General features: G+C 38.7%; 1 protein-coding gene across 1 annotated transcript in view; it reads left to right on the top strand.

The window, feature by feature from the left end:
* Positions 1–17,829, top strand: part of PAK2 (p21 (RAC1) activated kinase 2) — a 91,981-nt gene that overhangs the window by 44,204 nt on the left and 29,948 nt on the right. The window lies entirely within an intron of this gene.

Below are 17,829 nucleotides of genomic sequence, written 5' to 3'. Positions count from 1 at the left end.
CGCGAGATCGTGACCTGGCTGAAGTCGGACGCTTAACCGACTGCACCACCCAGGCGCCCCTGTACACAACGATTCTTGATGTTCTTGAGCAAATTCCTAAAAATGCAGCAATAGAAAGTATACAGAACAGATTACAAATGAGAAGTTGAGTATGGTTAAAGTGTAACCAGATGTTAAGAAATTAGAAGACCAACTTCAGGGTGGCCAACCAGAAGAGGTGATTCTTCAGGCTGAAAATGAACTAAGTCTGGCAAGAAAAATGATACAGTGGAAACTATGGGAGCTTTTAGTGGAAGAGCCTCCTGCCAACCAATGGAAATGGCCCATGTAATCATCATTAAATGACTGTTGTGTTGATGGGGAGCTAATACAATTAAATTTTCTGTTACATTAATGTTTCCATATTATTGACATCTTAAAATCAAGAAAACATACAGGACATATTTAGGAGACTTGTTAAAATTGATGACTATGGTAATAGGGATTTGTGACTCCATTTTTTTATGTAAAGCATTCACTTGAGTTATTTCAAAGATGTTTTTGGGGGGGTTGTTTATTTTTTTAACAGGTTAACAGATTTGAAAGTTAATTGGAAAAATTCCTATAGATTTTCAATGCAGAGGTCATAATCAAAATGTGAAGTCATTTTAGTGTTTTTATATCATTTAATGTTTTTTATCCTGAAAAAAACAGGAAAGGAATTTAATTATTATTTTTTAGACAGATTTATAGGTCACTGAAGTGAAGTAGTAAGAGTAAAAACCATCAAATGATAAGGTGAAGAAATTGATTTGGTATTTCAAAGAAAGATTTCTTATTTGCAGTGGTAATTGGAAAAACTTTTCCTTTTGTCTCATTTAAAGAAGTTAGCTTTGTGTTCCTTAGCCTTTAGCTTTCTTGATCAACCAAAGTACATCAGGATAGAGATTGAATTTATGTAAAAGAAGAGACAGCAAAAGTTTAAAATTTATCTGATATGGTGGATAGGCTTATATTCAGAACATCTTTGTCATAGGGTTGTAACTTCAAAGTAGAATGACTGGTAGTTTTCACTAAGTTTCGAGTATGAGTGCAGTTGGGTATAAAACCGAAGATAAATACTATTCAAGGAAAGAAACAGTTGGCGTAAATTACTTTTCATGTGTCCTCACCCTTCCTTCCTAGACCCTGTCATTTCTAAATACTTAAACTTGATATTTTTAACTTCGAAGATAGTACTTTTGTGTGTGTTTGTATGCATGTGTGTGTGTTGCTATCCCTTATTGCAAAGCAAAATCCAGAATTTTCAGAATGAGAGAATTGTCTTTTTTTCCAATATATTTCTCCCCTTACAGAGCTGTAAATTGAATGGTAACTGAATAGTAAATGAAAAAATAATACACATTTTACTTGAGAGTTAAGAATACATAATCAATGAAAATTTACATAGATTGAAATGTACAGAAATTAACTGTGCAGTTTTGACCAGTGGGTACACCTGTGAAAGCCATAAAATCGTTATATCACCATATCACATTATACACCATTTTTATCTCCCCAGCCTAGAACTTTACATAACCCAGCCTAGAATTTTATCAATACCTCTGAAGCCCCCATCTGCCACACCCAATCTCTCTTTTCTCCACCTCCCACCAATATCTACCCTCTTGAATTATGCAGTTTTTTTCCCTTGCTTTTTATTATAGTTTTACAACATAATATCTCCAAACAACGTATGGTTTAAGCTTGCCTATTTGGGAACATTTTATAAATGGAATCATAATGTATGCATTTTTCCAGGACTTACATTTTACATTTTTCACTCAACTTTATGCTTTTGAGATGCATTTTGGTATACATAGCTATAGTTCATTTTCACTGTTGATGTTGTTATATGCAGCTGTGTTTTGTTCATTTTCACTGATGTATACTAGTACACTGTATAAATATATGGCAATTTAGTTAGCTGGTCTCCTATCAAAAGACATCTGGGTTGTTTTCATGAACAGTGCTGCTCTATGGGTAATCTTGAGGGCATGTGCAAGTATTTCTCTATGGCAGTGCTTATTAAGCATCAGGTGACCCATTAGTTTAGTTCTTGATTCTCATTGCTTATTAGAATCTCTTTTTGGTGGGGGAGGGACTTAAAAAAATAAATCTATGTCCAAGCTCCATCTCAGACCAATTGAATCAGTCTTCAGGGACTTACCTGGGCATCAGTTTTGTTCTTGTTTTTAATTTTTTAAATACCTCTGGTGAATCTAATGTGTATCCAATGTTAAGAACCACTGCATTAGTGTCTTGTGAAATCTATATAGTAGGTATAATGTTGAATGAAATAGAAATAATCAGAGTATGTCGCACACTGTGCAAGAGTTGTGTCATGGGGGCACCTGGGTGGCTCAGTCAGTTGAGTGTCTCTCTCTCTCTCTCTCTTTTTTTTTTTTTTTTTTTTAGTATTTATTTTCGAGAGAGAGAGTGACAGAGCACGAGCAGGGCTGGATCAGAGAGAGAGGGAGACACAGAATCTGAAGCAGGCTCCAGGCTCTGAGCTGTTAGCACAGAGCCCGACCTGGGGCTTGAACTCATGAACCATGAGATCGTGACCTGATGAAGTCAGAGGCTTAACCAACTGAGCCGCTCAGCTGCCCCTAGCGTCTTACTCTTGATTTAGGCTCAAGACATGACCCCAGGGTCATGGGATGAAGTCCCAAATTGGGCTCCATGCTGAATGTGGAAACTGCCTGGGATATTCTCTTTTTCTCCCTCTCTCAAAAAGAAAAAAAATGTTTCATGAATTCATGAAACTTTTGTTTCAGTTATGTGTGTATTAGGTCAGAACGTAAACATATTGATGTGGGTCTTGGCCAAAGATTTAAAAATTGCTCTGAGATGTATACTTGGGAGTAAAATTGTAGGGTTACAGGGTATTCCCACGTTTGTCTTGAGTAGGTTTGTCAGATTGTTTTCTGAAGTCTTTTTAGTGTTCATTCTTACCCACAAAACATGAATGTTTGCTGAACATCCTTGCAAATTCCTGTTTTACAGGACTTGAATTTTTGCCACCTTGGGAAGTATGAGATAGTATCTCATTGTGGGTTTAATTTCCATTTCCCTGAAGACTTGGGAAATTATTTTTTCATATGTTAATTTACCAGTTATTTGTGTTTTCTGTTACATCTATTCCTCAGTCCATTTTTCTGTGGAGTTGCTTTTTCCTTCTTTATTAATAAACATTTCTTTTATTTATTTATTTATTTATTTATTTATTTATTTATTTATTTTTATTTTTTGGGACAGACAGAGACAGAGCATGAACGGGGGAGGGGCAGAGAGAGAGGGAGACACAGAATCGGAAACAGGCTCCAGGCTCCGAGCCATCAGCCCAGAGCCTGACGCGGGGCTTGAACTCACGGACCGCGAGATCGTGACCTGGCTGAAGTCGGACGCTTAACCGACTGCGCCACCCACGCGCCCCAATAAACATTTCTTATTGTCTGTATACTAATCCTTTGTCAGCTAAATGTTATTAAATATAGTTTTCCAAGTGGTGATTTGCCTTTTCACCCTCTCAGTGATATCTTTTGTTGAATAGAAGTTACTAATTTTGGTGTAGTTAAATCGATCAATCCCTTTATCAAATAAGAGCTTTTTGTGTTTTAAGAAATCTTTGCCAAACTATGGGTCAAAGATGTTTTCTTATATTTTTCTAAAGGTTTAACAGTATGCCTTTTATAATTTAAACCTTTGAACTGTCTGGATTTGGTTTTGGGGTATGTATAAAGAGAGATCCATTTTCACTTTTTTTGAACCAGTGTTCCCAGCCTTTCATTGAAACTTTTGTCATTTCCCCACTGACCTGCCATACTAGCCCTTATCTGTCAGGTTTCCCAGTATGCCAGGGTCTGTTTCTCTATTGTCTACTTTATTGCATTGGCTTATTTGTACCTGAGCTAATACTGTACTGTCTTAATCATTATAGCTTATAATTCTTAATGCCTGAGAGAGCAAACCTGCTACCAGGTTCTTCTTTATGATCTTTTGTCCTTTTGCTCTTCTCTTTAAATTTTAGAATTTGTTTATCACGTACTTTAAAAAACAAAAAAACAAAAAACAACCAGGGGCACCTGGGTGGCTCCATCGGGTTGAGCGTCTGACTTTGGCTCAGGTCATGATCTCACTGCTTGTGGGTTCGAGCCCTGCGTCAGGCTCTGTGCTGACAGCTCGGAGCCTGGAGCCTGCTTCGGATTCTGTGTCCCAGTCTCTCTCTCTGTGCCCCTCCCTCGCTCATGCTCTGTTTCTCTCTCACGAATAAATAAAACGTTAAAAAAAATTTTTTTTTAAAAACAACCTGCTGATGTTTTCATTAGATTTGCATTGAATTTGTAGAGTGAGATGGGAAGAATTGCATTCAGCTTTATTGTTAAGTAAGAGTAGAGCTCCTGCAGTCTCTGTGTAGCCCAGTTGTAGAGAGAGAAGGAGAAAGAAAGATGGAATGTTTGGAGGGTAGGGTGCTCCTTAATTCTTCTCATTCTCTAGGGTTCTTCCCTCCCTTTCCAACCCAGCCTCCCTGCACTTTTGTTTCTTCCTAGAAGTTGTCACCTCCTACATTAGTGTGACCTGAAACTTTGAGGGTTAGGAAAAAGGGAGAACCCTGTGTGTGTTTGTGTGTGTGTGTGTGTGCGCGCGTGCGCATGTGCGCGCATAATCATGCTTCTATGAACACAGAGATCTTACCTGCTTAACTAATCCCGACATTTCTGAACTGGCATTCTCCTGCCTACATCCTGAGTGGCTGTTTCTCTCCCATAGTTTTATCTGAATTGCTTTTCATCTTTAGGCATTCCTCACTGATTTTGTTCCATGATAAATAAAGAGATTTGACCAGGAAGGGGAGGGCTACAGTATGTGGTTAGTCTTGAAAACAATCTAGAAGGGAAAAATTGTATTTTTATTTTAAAAAAATCATAATTACCGTAAGATTTTTGCCATCTCTAATGTCCTAATCTAGAAGTACTCATTTTATTCGTTTACATCCCTCATTGGTGTCCTTACTAACAGGCAGCTAATGTTTTCATTAAAAAAAAAAACAAAACAAAACCCTGGCCTGTTCTCAGTGATTCATTATTGGTTAATCAGTGTCACTGGAAGAGTTAAGAAAATTAGAAATTCTACTTTTTGCTACTTTTTTTTTTTTTTCCTAAAATGTTTACTCCTTTTTGAGAGGGGGAGAGCCCATGCAAGTGGAGGAGGGTGGGGAACAGAGGATCCGAAGCGACAGCAGCAAGCCCAGTGTGGGACTCGAACTCACGAACTGTGAGATCATGACCTGATCTGAAGTCAGACGCTCAACTGACTGAGCCACCCCGGCACCCTTAGAAATTATACTTTTTATGACAACTTGATTGAACAGATCTCTTCACATTTTGATACATACATATCATGTGTACCCTGTGAGTCATCAGAGATAGTGATAAGCAAAGCAGATGGTATCCCTGCTCTCATGACATACCAAAAACTATAACATGAAGTTACAAACTATGAAAGTGGTAATAGGATTAGTACAAGACGTCTGTCCTCTCCGGGAAGGCTTCCTAAAGAAGTGACAATAGACCTGAAGAAGACTAAAGAATGAATAAGTGAAAATAATTAGGAAGATTTTGATAGTTAAATGTGTGTTCTGTGCCTAGAAAAGAGTTTCAGACGGATCATAGCATATTCATGGAGCTGAGTACAATGCAGCGTGACTCTAAAGCAAAGAGAGGGAAAGAATTCTAGTATGATGTATGGAAGAAACTACAGACAGCAGAAGCAGCTGAAGAGGTGGGCAGGGAACAGGTCATAAAGGGCCTTATATTCCATGCTATAGAGCTCAGATTTTATCCTGTTTCCTAGGGAACCATTACAGAATTTTAAACATGGGAAAGACATGGACACATTTCTGTCTTAAATAGGAGAGACTAGTAGCTGTATAGAAAATAAGTTTTGTTGGAGGCCTAAGACTGAAGTTGGAAGCTAGTTAGGAGGATTTTGCAGTAGTCCAGGTGAACAATGGCTTAACAAGTCTAGTAGTTTTGTTAATAAAAATGGCAATGAGCCACTGTCTTGGCTTATTTTTAAAAGCTCTATTCAGTTAGTTAGTGTTGAATGGTATGGTATTTATTAACCAAGGCAATTTTCTAGTTATTCAGTCTGTATGCACCTTTACTTCTGGACAGTGATGAAGATGATGGAACTGTGAATATCCCTTCTGGTTGAAAAATTGAATTCTAACTTTAATAAGAGTCGCCCATACCCGTCTTCCTATTTGCTAGAGAATACTCTTCTTTGTCATGAAATAAAGTTGGTTTCACTAATTTGAAGTTGTTCTGGGTCAAAGGAACAAAAGGGTAATCACTGATTCAGTTAGAGTAGAAATAGAAGAGTCTCCCTTTTAAGGAGATGGGGGGTGGGGCGGTGTCGAGCCTTATATTCTGGCTCAAATGTAGCCTAAAAGGTGGTGGCCTTAAAGAATGTGGCAGTGACATACTTATGACTCTTTTTAAGTACATTCTGTGTAACACATGACTCAGGGGCCCCACCTTTTGGCCGAAAGTTGCTGCTGGCCTGCTTGTTTTGTTCTATAATGACGAAGTTGTGGGTTTTATTTCTGAGAGAAAAGCGTTTCTTTCCCTGATCCATTACTTCCAATCTAGTGATTCAGTTGCCTGGTGGATATCTGTAGATAGAAGATGGGGGGGGGGGTTTGGTGGTGGTGGTGGTGGTCCTTGTAGTTCTTGGTTTCCAGAGTCATAAAGGAATGACTCTGTTTATGTAACAATATCCTTCTAGCACATTGTTTGATTTGAAACATGCTTCACTATCTTTTTTTTTTCTTAGATATTTTTTTAAGTCTCTCCTTTCCTGAGACAACTAAAATACAAGAAATACATGTATGTATGTATGTGTGTTATATAAAAACAAATGGAATTAGGGGCGCCTGGGTGGCGCAGTCGGTTAAGCGTCCGACTTCAGCCAGGTCACGATCTCGCGGTCCGTGAGTTCGAGCCCCGCGTCAGGCTCTGGGCTGATGGCTCGGAGCCTGGAGCCTGTTTCCGATTCTGTGTCTCCCTCTCTCTCTGCCCCTCCCCCGTTCATGCTCTGTCTCTCTCTGTCCCAAAAATAAATAAAAAATGTTGAAAAAAAAAAAAAATTTTAAAAAAATAAAAAATAAAAAAAAAAACAAATGGAATTAAACAGCTTTTTAGGGTACTGAGTCATTTCTTTTATAGTGGATTAATGTATGTACATGTCTTAAGTTCTGCTTGTTTTTATTTAACTTTTTATTCTGTACTCCTAATACATATGAAACTTTCTTTAATATGTGTCTCTAAACTCAACATTCTCAAATTAAAAAATATGGCTGGGTCTTAGGCACAAATGGAACCAGGAATCCTCTTCCTACATGTCTTTCTTTATTTTGTTTTAGACAGAGAGTCCAAGCTAGGGAGAGGGGCAGAGGGAGAGAGAGTTTTAAGCAGGCTCCACACATAGCACGGAACCCAATATGAAGCTCAATCCCACAACCCTAGGATCGTGACCTGAACCAAAATCAAGAGTCAGACGCTTCACTTACTGAGCCACTCAGTCACCAGATTTTTTTTTTCTTAAATTTTGTTTTAGTTTATTTATTTATTTTTTTGAGAGAGAAAGAGAGAGAAAGAAAGAGGGGAGGAGGAACGAGCAGGAGAGGGGCAGAGAGAGGGGGGGAGAGTGAGAATCCAGGCAGGCTCCTTACTGTCAGTGCAAAACTTGACATGGGACTCAGTCTCAACAATTCTGAGATCATGACCTGGACGCCTAACTGACTTGGATGCCTGACCAACTGAGCCACCCACTCGACCCTCTAAGCAGATTTTTTTAAAAGAAGAGGAGGGGCACTTGACTGGCTCATTCAGAAGAGCGTGCAACTCTTGATCTTGGGGTTATGAGATAAAGCCCCATATTGATTGTAGAGATTACTTAAAATCTTTTTTTTAAAGGAGAAGAAACAAGTACTTTGTAGTACGTGAAATTATGTATTTTGCTGTCATCAATTCAGAGTCATATAAAAAGTAAACTATTGGTTTATAGTTGGTTAATAAATATTTCTTCTGTATTCAGGATACTTATTTAGAAATCTAGGGACTTCTGAAGAGTCTTCTAAAGAGAAATAGAGGGCATAACCTCAGAATACTCATAGTGTAGTGGAAGATGAGAGGTTTTTGGTTTTGGGGGTTTTTGGGTTTTTCTTTATCTTTCTTTTTTTTTTTTAACGTTTAATTTTTTTGAAGGAGAGAGAGACAGAACGTGAGCGGTGGCGGGGCAGAGAGAGAGGGAGACACAGAATCCAAATCAGGCTACAAGCTCTGAGCCATCGGCACAGAGGCCAATGCAGGGCTCAAACCCACGAACTGTGAGATCATGACCTGGGCCAAAGTCAGACGCTTAACCGACTGAGCCACCTGGGCGCTCCAGGGTTTTTCTTTTTAAGTTTATTTATTTTGAAAGAGACAGAGCATGGTGAGGAGGGACAGAAAGAGGGAGAGAGAGAATCCCAAGCAGGCTCCATGTTGTCATTACAGCCCAATGCGGGGCTCCATCTCACAAGTTGCAAGATCATGACCTGAGCCAAAATCAGGATTTGAACACTTAACCAAATGCTTAACTGACTGAGCCAGCCGGATGCCCCAAGAGGTTGTTTATGATAGATGGGGTTGTGCATTTCAGTAAGGAGAGCAAAATTTATACTCGGCTTTAACAGTTCCATTTCCCTCTGCTCCTTGCCACATCTAATGGGCCCTGCCCTCTTAATAAAGTAAGATCTCAGGCACCTGGGTGGCTCAGTCAGTTAAATATAGTCAGATCTCTTGTAAATAAGTATTCTATATGTCAAGGAGACCTAGAAAGGAGATGGACATTTGAGCATAAATCTGTCACCACTAGTCAAAAAAATATATGTATTTCCTTCTGATGCTAGGTCAGTAGCGTCTTGTAAACAAAGAATAGTATATGGTAACATTCCAATTGTAGATATGTAGACCTATCAGACAACACAACTTTTAACTCTTTTATACTAGAATTTTCTGGTTAACAAAGCAAATTGACCACATCTTGCTGTCCCTCCCCAGACCCAAGTAAAGTGATAGTTAAAAATTTTTTTTTAAATATCATAAGGGCAAAATGAATAGGAGACAGTAGTGTACAAAAGATTTCAATACATATTTGGAAGATGAAAGGGTGGAAAAGTGGCAGCTGAGTAAACTGAACAGATGAAGACCTATCCTAAGCATTTGCAGAGGGAACGTCTATGAGAAGTGAACCAGTTTTCGTGTAAAAATCTCAGAGGCTTAGAATTTAGAGGCACACATCATGTGTGGTGGGGTGGGAGAGCTATAATATACAAGTTGAAAATGGGTGGGGGGGATTTAGTGGAAAATCTATGTAGGAGGTGTCAGGCCCCTTAGGGCTCCTTCTTTATCCTATTCAGCCAATGAAATGCTGTAAGTCCCATCTTCTGGTAGAACAAAAGAACAAACTGATGCTGATATGTATTCAAGGAGAAATTAAACCTCAGAGGCCCCTCATTCTTGTTGGAGGAGTCAGTGAAAGATGTAGCACTAAAATAAGAAAAGTAGATTCAATGTAACTTAATATAATAAACTTCTTTTCTCTACCCTGTCTTCAGAATACTTAGAGCTTGACTCAAAGCCCTCAGACTAGAGATTAGAAGATTTTTCAAAATGTAGGTACCCCCCGTCCCTATCTTTAATGAAAAGGCTGACTTATTTCCCAGTTAACTTTTTAATACTTTGCTATATGAAGAAAACCAGCCTATACACACAAGTGAACTATATATAATCAAGAAGAAGATAAGTGGCATCCATGAAACAAGGAAAGTATTCTCAGAGAAAGATCAGATCAGAGAACAATGAGAAACAATTCTTGGAAAATCAACATTTAAGATTACCAAAACAAACAAAAGATATCAGTAGGTGGAAGATTGGAAGATAGTCAAGAAAATTTTCCCAGATTATTAAAAATGCAAAGATGAGAAAAATATAACAGTTACAAGATCAGACCAAGATGTACTGATGTAACTAATAATGAACAAAGAAAATAAAGTGAAATAATCCAAGAAATAATAGAAAAGTTTTCCCAGATCTGAAGAATATAATTTCCAGACAGAAAGGATGCACCGAGTACCCAGCCCAATGAAAGAATAAAGACCACCTCAAATCATATCATCCTGAAATTTCATAATAACATAGCTAAGACAGCAAAACCTGTTGTATACACAGTCCAGATGGAGTAACAGTGACCAGATTTACCCCTCCACCTGAGAGAACTGAAATAGAACTGGGGGGGAAATACGCAAAACAGTGGTTTTCATGATATTGTCCATCAAATAATGAAGAAAACCAACCCCTAAGAGATAGGAAATGATTGAGGTGAGCCCTACAATTGATCCAGCTTACTTCCTGGCAAGAGTTCCCAGGCTGCAGCACAGGGAGGGACAATTAGGTGGTCTCCTAGAGCTAAGAAACAGAGCTGGGAGCTGGGAGATGTCAAGGCAGCTAGTTTGTATACACACACCAGAGAGGGAGAAAGATCTGTAGAGATCCCCCTTGAGTCTTCAGTAGCACATGCATGTGAGATAAGTACCCAGAGGTGGAAAAAGCAGCCACTGGAAATGATGAGAGGAAGCTGTCCTCAGTGCTCACACAGGGCCCAGAATATTTCCTAGTCCCACCATTCAGAATAAGAAACATAGAGAGGTCTTGCCTCAGTAATGGGACAGAATTAACTCTAGATTTAATGTTGCTCCAATTTTGCCTAACAAAACTTTAATTCCTAAAAGGATCAACTCTTTCTAAATTTGTTTCTTTCCTATATAAGTAAACAGCTTAGAATCACCTATGTGTGTCTCAAAACAAAGCTCACCAATATTGATAGGAATACAAAAATATCAGGCACCTACCACGGAAAATTTTTGATGTCTGCCATCCAGTCAATATTTTCCAGGCATGCAAAGACCCATAATGAGTAAAATCAATCCAGAAATGACACAGATGATAGAATTAGTAGGCAAGGACATAGAAATAATTATATTCTATATGTTGAAGAACCCAAAAGAAAGATTCAGCATATTTTTTTTTTTTAACATTTTTTTATTTATTTTTGGGACAGAGAGAGACAGAGCATGAACGGGGGAGGGGCAGAGAGAGAGGGAGACACAGAATCGGAAACAGGCTCCAGGCTCCGAGCCATCAGCCCAGAGCCTGACGCGGGGCTCGAACTCACGGACCGCGAGATCGTGACCTGGCTGAAGTCGGACGCTTAACCGACTGCGCCACCCAGGCGCCCCAAGATTCAGCATATTTAGAAGTAGCGATGGAAGATAAAGAAAAGAAAAAAATTTTAGAGATGGAAAATACAAGGGATAAGAATCACAGATTAGGCTTGCAGAAGAAAAGATTAGTGAATTTGAAGACCATGGGAATAGAAACCATCTACAACGATATTTTAGAGAGGGGCACCTGGGTGGCCCAGTATATTAAGCATCTGACTCTTGATTTCAGCTCAGGTCATGATCTCACAGTTCGTGGGTTCAGGCCCCATATCGGGCTCTCTGCTGAGGTTCTCTCTGTCTCCTCTCTATCTGCCCCTCCCCTGTTCATGTGCACGACTGTGCACGCATGCTGTCTCTCAAAATAAGTATTTTTTTTAATAAAACGAAAGAGGAAAAATCTGAAACAAAAGTGAATAGCTGTGGGATAACTTCATGCAGACCTGATACAAGTGTAATTGAAGTCTCCAAAGAATGGGAGGGGGAAACAAAAAAAAAAAGTACTTTTTAAAAAGTGGCTGAAAACTTTACAAATTTAATGAAAATTATAAACCCATAGATTCAAGAAGATAGTGAATTCCAGGCACAAAAAATATGATGAAAACTACACCCTGGCACATAATCAAATTGTTTAAAACCAATAATAAAGAGAAAATCTTAAAAGCTTTCAGACCTTGGCTCAATTTTCTGTGAACCTAAAACTTCTCTAAAAAATGAAGTCTGTTAAAAAACAAAAAACCTTACTGTTGTAAGCTGAAAAAATAAGCTGCCAGAAAGAAAAGACACACATGTATAGGAACAAAAAATGACAGCGGACTTTATGGAAGTAATGGTGCATCCCAGAAGACATGGGGCAATATCTTTAAAGTACCGAAAGAAAAGTCTGTTAACTTGGAATTCTCTGTCTTGTGAACGTATCTTTCAAAAGTGAAGGGGAAACAGGCTTTTTTAAATGTGTAAAGGCTGAAAGAATTGATCACCAGCAGGCCTGCACTGTAAGAAATGTTAAACCAAATCATTCAGGCAGAAGGAAGATGTTGTCAGATGGAAATGTGGATCTGCATAAAGGAATGAAAATCACTGAAAATGTTTTTTCTTGTCTAAATCTCTGAAAAAATAATCAAGTGTTTAAGAAACGAAGTACTGATACATTCTATCACAGATCAACCTCAGAAACTAAGTAAAAGCCATTTACACACATGTTATGTGGTCCTTTTTTCTTTTTTTAAGTTTGTTTATTTTGAGAGTGACAGAGACAGCACAAGTAGGGGAAGGGCAGAGAGAGAGACAGAATCCTAGGCAGGCTCCATACTATCAGTGCAGAGCCCATCACAGGGCTCGAACTCAGGAAACTGCTAGTTCATGACCTAAGCTGAGCCAAGAGTCAGACGCTTAACCAACTGAGCCACCCAGGTGCCCCCATGTGGTCCTATTTATATGAAATGGCCAGAATAGGCAGATGTGTGGTGACCAAGATTAGTGGTTGTGTAGAGCTTGGTAGGGGGAGAGGGATTAATGGGTAGTGATTGCTGATGAGTACAAGGTTTCTTTTAGGGATGATGAAAATGTTCCACGGTTGGATTGCAGTGATGGTGGCACAACTCTATATATAAATAAAACCCAGATTAACTTTATGGCATATAAAGAGTTACCACTTAAAAAACCAACAAAGGAGGGGCTCTGGGTGGCTCAGTCCGTTAAAGTGTCCGGCTCTTGATCTCAGCTCAGGTCTTGACCTCAGCGTTGTGCGTTCAAGCCCCATGATGGGCTCTGCACTGGGTATGAAGCCTATTTAAACAACACAACAACAACAAAAGAGATAAAAGGGAATTATAAAAAATACTTAGTTAATCCAAAAGAAGAAAAAGAGGAAAATGTAAACAAAGAATAGAGACCATTAGAAAATGAATAATAGAATAGTGATTTTAAACCCAGCTGTATAGGTAATCACATTAATTGTAACTGGTCTAGACACCCCCAATTTAAAAGCAGAGTTTGTTAGGGGCGCCTGGGTGGCAGTTAAGCATCCAGCTTCAGCTCAGGTCATGATCTCACAGTTCACAAGTTCAAGCCCTGCATCGGGCTCTGTGCTTACAGCTCAGAGCCTGGAGCCTGCTTTGGATTTTTAAAGTATGCTAACGGTGAAAAGAAAACCTGTACTGACTGATGTTAGATAAGGTAGACTATAGAGCAAAAAATACTGCTCTAAATATTTAAGGGATAAGGATAAGAAATAGGTTATTTTATAATGGTATAATGTCAGTTCATCAAGAGGATATAATAGATGTAAACATTTATGCACTTAATAATAGGACTTTGAGGGGCGCCTGGGTGGCGCAGTCGGTTAAGCGTCCGACTTCAGCCAGGTCACGATCTCGCGGTCCGTGAGTTCGAGCCCCGCGTCAGGCTCTGGGCTGATGGCTCGGAGCCTGGAGCCTGTTTCCGATTCTGTGTCTCCCTCTCTCTCTGCCCCTCCCCCGTTCATGCTCTGTCTCTCTCTGTCCCAAAAATAAATAAAAAACATTAAAAAAAAAAAATTTAAAAAAAAATAAAAATAAAAAAAATAATAGGACTTTGAAATACATGAGGCAAAAACAGATAGAATTTTAAGGAGAAATAGATAAGTACACTTACAGTTGGAGATTCCAGGATACTTTTTATCAATAATTGATAGAGCAAATAGATAGAAAAGTGCTAAAACTATCAATCACCTTGACCAGCTGACATTTATAGAACACTCCACCCAGAAGAATACATATTCTTTTCCAAGTGAACACAGAACACATCCTGAGATCATATTCTAAGGAGATTTTTAAAACCTAACAATTCAGAAGAATTTAAATCACATGAAGTATATTCTGTGCCCACAATATAATTAAATTAAAAATCAGTAACAGAGAAATTTCTGGAAATATTTTAAAAGTAAAATAACAACAAAAAAACCCACTTCTAAATAAAGAACTCAAAAGATATTTAGGACGTATATTAAACAGAATGAAAATTCAAAGCATCAGTATCTGTATGATGCTGCTAAGATAATACTTAGAGGAAAATTTATGCCACTAAACACCCATATGAGAAAAGAAAAAGATTTCAAATCAATGACTTAAGCAAAGCTGTCTTAATAAACTAGAAGGGAAGAGTGAGTGAGATCCAAAGTAGTAGAAGAAAAGAAATAACAAAAATTAAAGTGGAGATCAATAAAATAGAAAAATCAGTGAAACCACAAGCTGATTTATTGAGAATATCAATTAAATGAATAAACCTCTAGGCAGACATAATGGTGAGTAGGGTGGGGAGAGAAGACACAAATTACCAACATTGAGAAAGAAAGAGGTGGCATTTAAAAACAATTTTTTTAATGTTTATTTACTCAGAGAGCAAGTAGGGGGGAAGGGCAGAGAGAGAGAATTCCAAGTAGGTTCTGCACTGTCTGTGCAGAGCTGGATGCAGGGCTCGATCTCATGAACCCATGAGATCATGACCTGGGTTGAGACCAAGAGTCAGATGCTCAGCCGACTGAGTTACCCAGGAGCCCTAAGAGGTGGCATTTTTACAGATACTAAAAATGATAGGTAACAAATTCAGCATGTTAGATAAAGTGGGTAAATTTCTTGAAAAACACAAATTTTCAAAATTCATTCAAGAAGAAATGGGTAACCTAAAAGCACTATCTCTTAGGAAAATTTAGTTTGTAGTTATTAACTGTCCACAAAGAAAATGTCAGACCCAGATGGCTCCATTGGTGAATTCTACCAAACATTAGGAAGAAATGTCAACATTTCTACATAATCTTCCAGAAAATTGAATGAGAAGGAATACTTCCCAACTTATTTTGAGACCAGCGTTACTCCAATGCCCCAACGAAAGATATCACAAAAAAGAAAGCGACATACCAATGTTTCTCATTAACATAGATGGAAAATCTTAGCAAGATTTTAGCAATTAGAATCTCACAGTATATGAAAAGCATAATAGTACATACTGTCCAGGTGGATATCATTTCAGGAATGCAGGGTTGGTGCAACATTTGGGAATCAGTCCATGTAATTTATTATATTAACAAAATAAGAAAGATAAAACATGTTCATCTCAGTAGTTACAGAAGAAGCATTTGACAGAATCTAATATTTGTTTCTGATAAAAACATTCAGCAAACTTGGAATAGAAGGAAATGCCCTTAACCTGATAAAAAGAGCATCTTTGAAAAACTTACACTAGTGTCAAACTTAATTGTGAAAAAAAAAAAAAGAATGTTTTTCCTTTAAGACCAACAGTGTACTAGAGGTTGTAGCCAGTGCGGTAAGATAAGAAAAAGAGATGAAAGGATGTCAGAATGAGGAAGAAGTAAACCTTTATTCACCAAAAACATGATTGAATTTTTATATGAAATCCTGTAATAGCTACAAAGCTGTCACTGGAACTAAAAAGTAGACATTGTAAAGTTTCAGGTATAAGCTCTATATCAGGGTTTCTCTGTGCTGTCAATGAACAGTTGAAAACCAAATTTAAAAAGCTGTACCATTTGTGGGGTACCAGCAGGCTCAGTCACTAGAACATGTGACTCTTGATCTTGGGGTCACAAGTTTGAGCCCCATGTTGGGGATAGAGTTTACTTTAAAAAAAAAAAAAAGTGACCTCCGACTAAGTGCTTTTACATAAAGGTGCCTTGGCAGGAGAGAAAGAGTATTTTTCACTAGTAAAACATACTATCACAGTTAACCAGAACACCTTTTCAAAGTTCAGTAAGTGCTAGTATCTTGCATTGTAAGAACACTCCTTCACTAACTGGCTTTGCCATTAAAGCCACCAATGCCTGGAGTTATATAATAAATAAATAAAAAGTTGTACTATTGCAATTGCAACAGAAATTTTTAAATACTGAGGCAGAAATCTGACAGAAGCAGTGACATCTATACACTGGTAACTGAAATATTGCTGAGAGAAGTTAAAGAAGTCCTAAATGAATGGAGAGATTTGCTGTTTTTCATCAATTAGAAGATTCAATATTGTTAAGAAATCAGTTCTCCCTGAATTGATCTGTAGATTCAGTGCAATTCCAATCAAAATCTGAGGAGGATTTTCTGTAGAAATTATCAGGCTCGTTCTAAAATTTGCACGCAGGAATGCCTAGGTGGCTCAGATGGTTAAGCCTCTGGCTCTTGATTTTGTCTCAGGTCATGATCCCATGGTTTTGAGATCAGGCTCTGTGTCAGGCTCTGGCTGATAGCTGGGAACCTGCTTGGGATTCTCTCTGTCCCTTTCTCTCTGCCCCTACCCCACTCACACGCATGTGCACTGCGCTCTCTCTCAAAAATAAATAAATAGGGGCGCCTGGGTGGCTCAGTTGGTTGAGTGTCCCACTTGACTTAGGGCGTGATCTCACGGTTGGTGAGTTTGAGCCCCACATCGGGCTCTCTGCTGTCAGCACAGAGCCCACTCCAGATCCTCTGTCTCCCTCTATCTCTGCATCTCCCCTGCTTGCTCGCTCTCTCTCTCAAAAATAAAATAAAACATTTTTTAAAAATGATTATTCATTATTTTTGAGAGAGAGAGACAGAGTGCGAGCATGGGGGAGGGGTAGAGGGAGAGGAAGACAGAATTTAGAGCAGGCTCCAGGCTCTAAGCTGTCAACACAGAACCTGATGCGGGGCTCAAACTCACAGACTGTGAGATCATGACCTGAGACGAAGTTGGACGCTCAACTGACTGAGCCACCCAGGCGCCCCTAAAATAAAACATTTTTTTTTTTTTTTTTTTTTAATTTTTTTTCAACGTTTTTTATTTATTTTGGGGACAGAGAGAGACAGAGCATGAACGGGGGAGGGGCAGAGAGAGAGGGAGACACAGAATCGGAAACAGGCTCCAGGCTCCGAGCTGTCAGCACAGAGCCCGACGCGGGGCTCGAACTCACGGACCACGAGATCGTGACCTGGCTGAAGTCGGCCGCTTAACCGACTGCGCCACCCAGGCGCCCCTAAAATAAAACATTTTTAAAAAATTTTAAATAGACATTTAAAAACTTAAGTAAAATTTGCATGGAATTGCAAAGGACCTAGAATAGCCAAACAACTTTGAAAAAGGAAAAAGTGGCAAGGCTTATACTATGTAGTTTCAAGTGTTTATTTTTAAACTACAGTAGTCAAGGCAGGCTGGTATTGGCATAAAGGTAAAGATATCATTGCAACAGAGTTGAGCATCTAGAAATAGACTCAGGCATATTTGGATAGTTGATTTTCCACAGTGGTTCAGAATGGTATTGGCCTTCTAAATAGCAACGCTGGAAATTAGAAGAAATTCCAAGGGGGGGGGGGACATTTTCAACCTAAATATATGTAGTCAAAAATTATCAAGGGGTAAACTAAGAAGAAGGAAACAGAATAATCCAGAAAATAGATTCTAGCACAGGGTGAAAGTTTAGGAATGTCCTAGGACAATAGCTAGGCCAGAAGCCTAGGCATAAACTGCAGATTAAAGCAGGA

This window comes from Neofelis nebulosa, chromosome 5 (genome assembly GCF_028018385.1).
Source record: "Neofelis nebulosa isolate mNeoNeb1 chromosome 5, mNeoNeb1.pri, whole genome shotgun sequence".
NCBI lineage: Eukaryota > Metazoa > Chordata > Mammalia > Carnivora > Felidae > Neofelis > Neofelis nebulosa.
The sequence above is the reverse complement of the archived record's forward strand: the minus strand, read 5'-3'. Positions and strand labels throughout refer to the sequence as shown.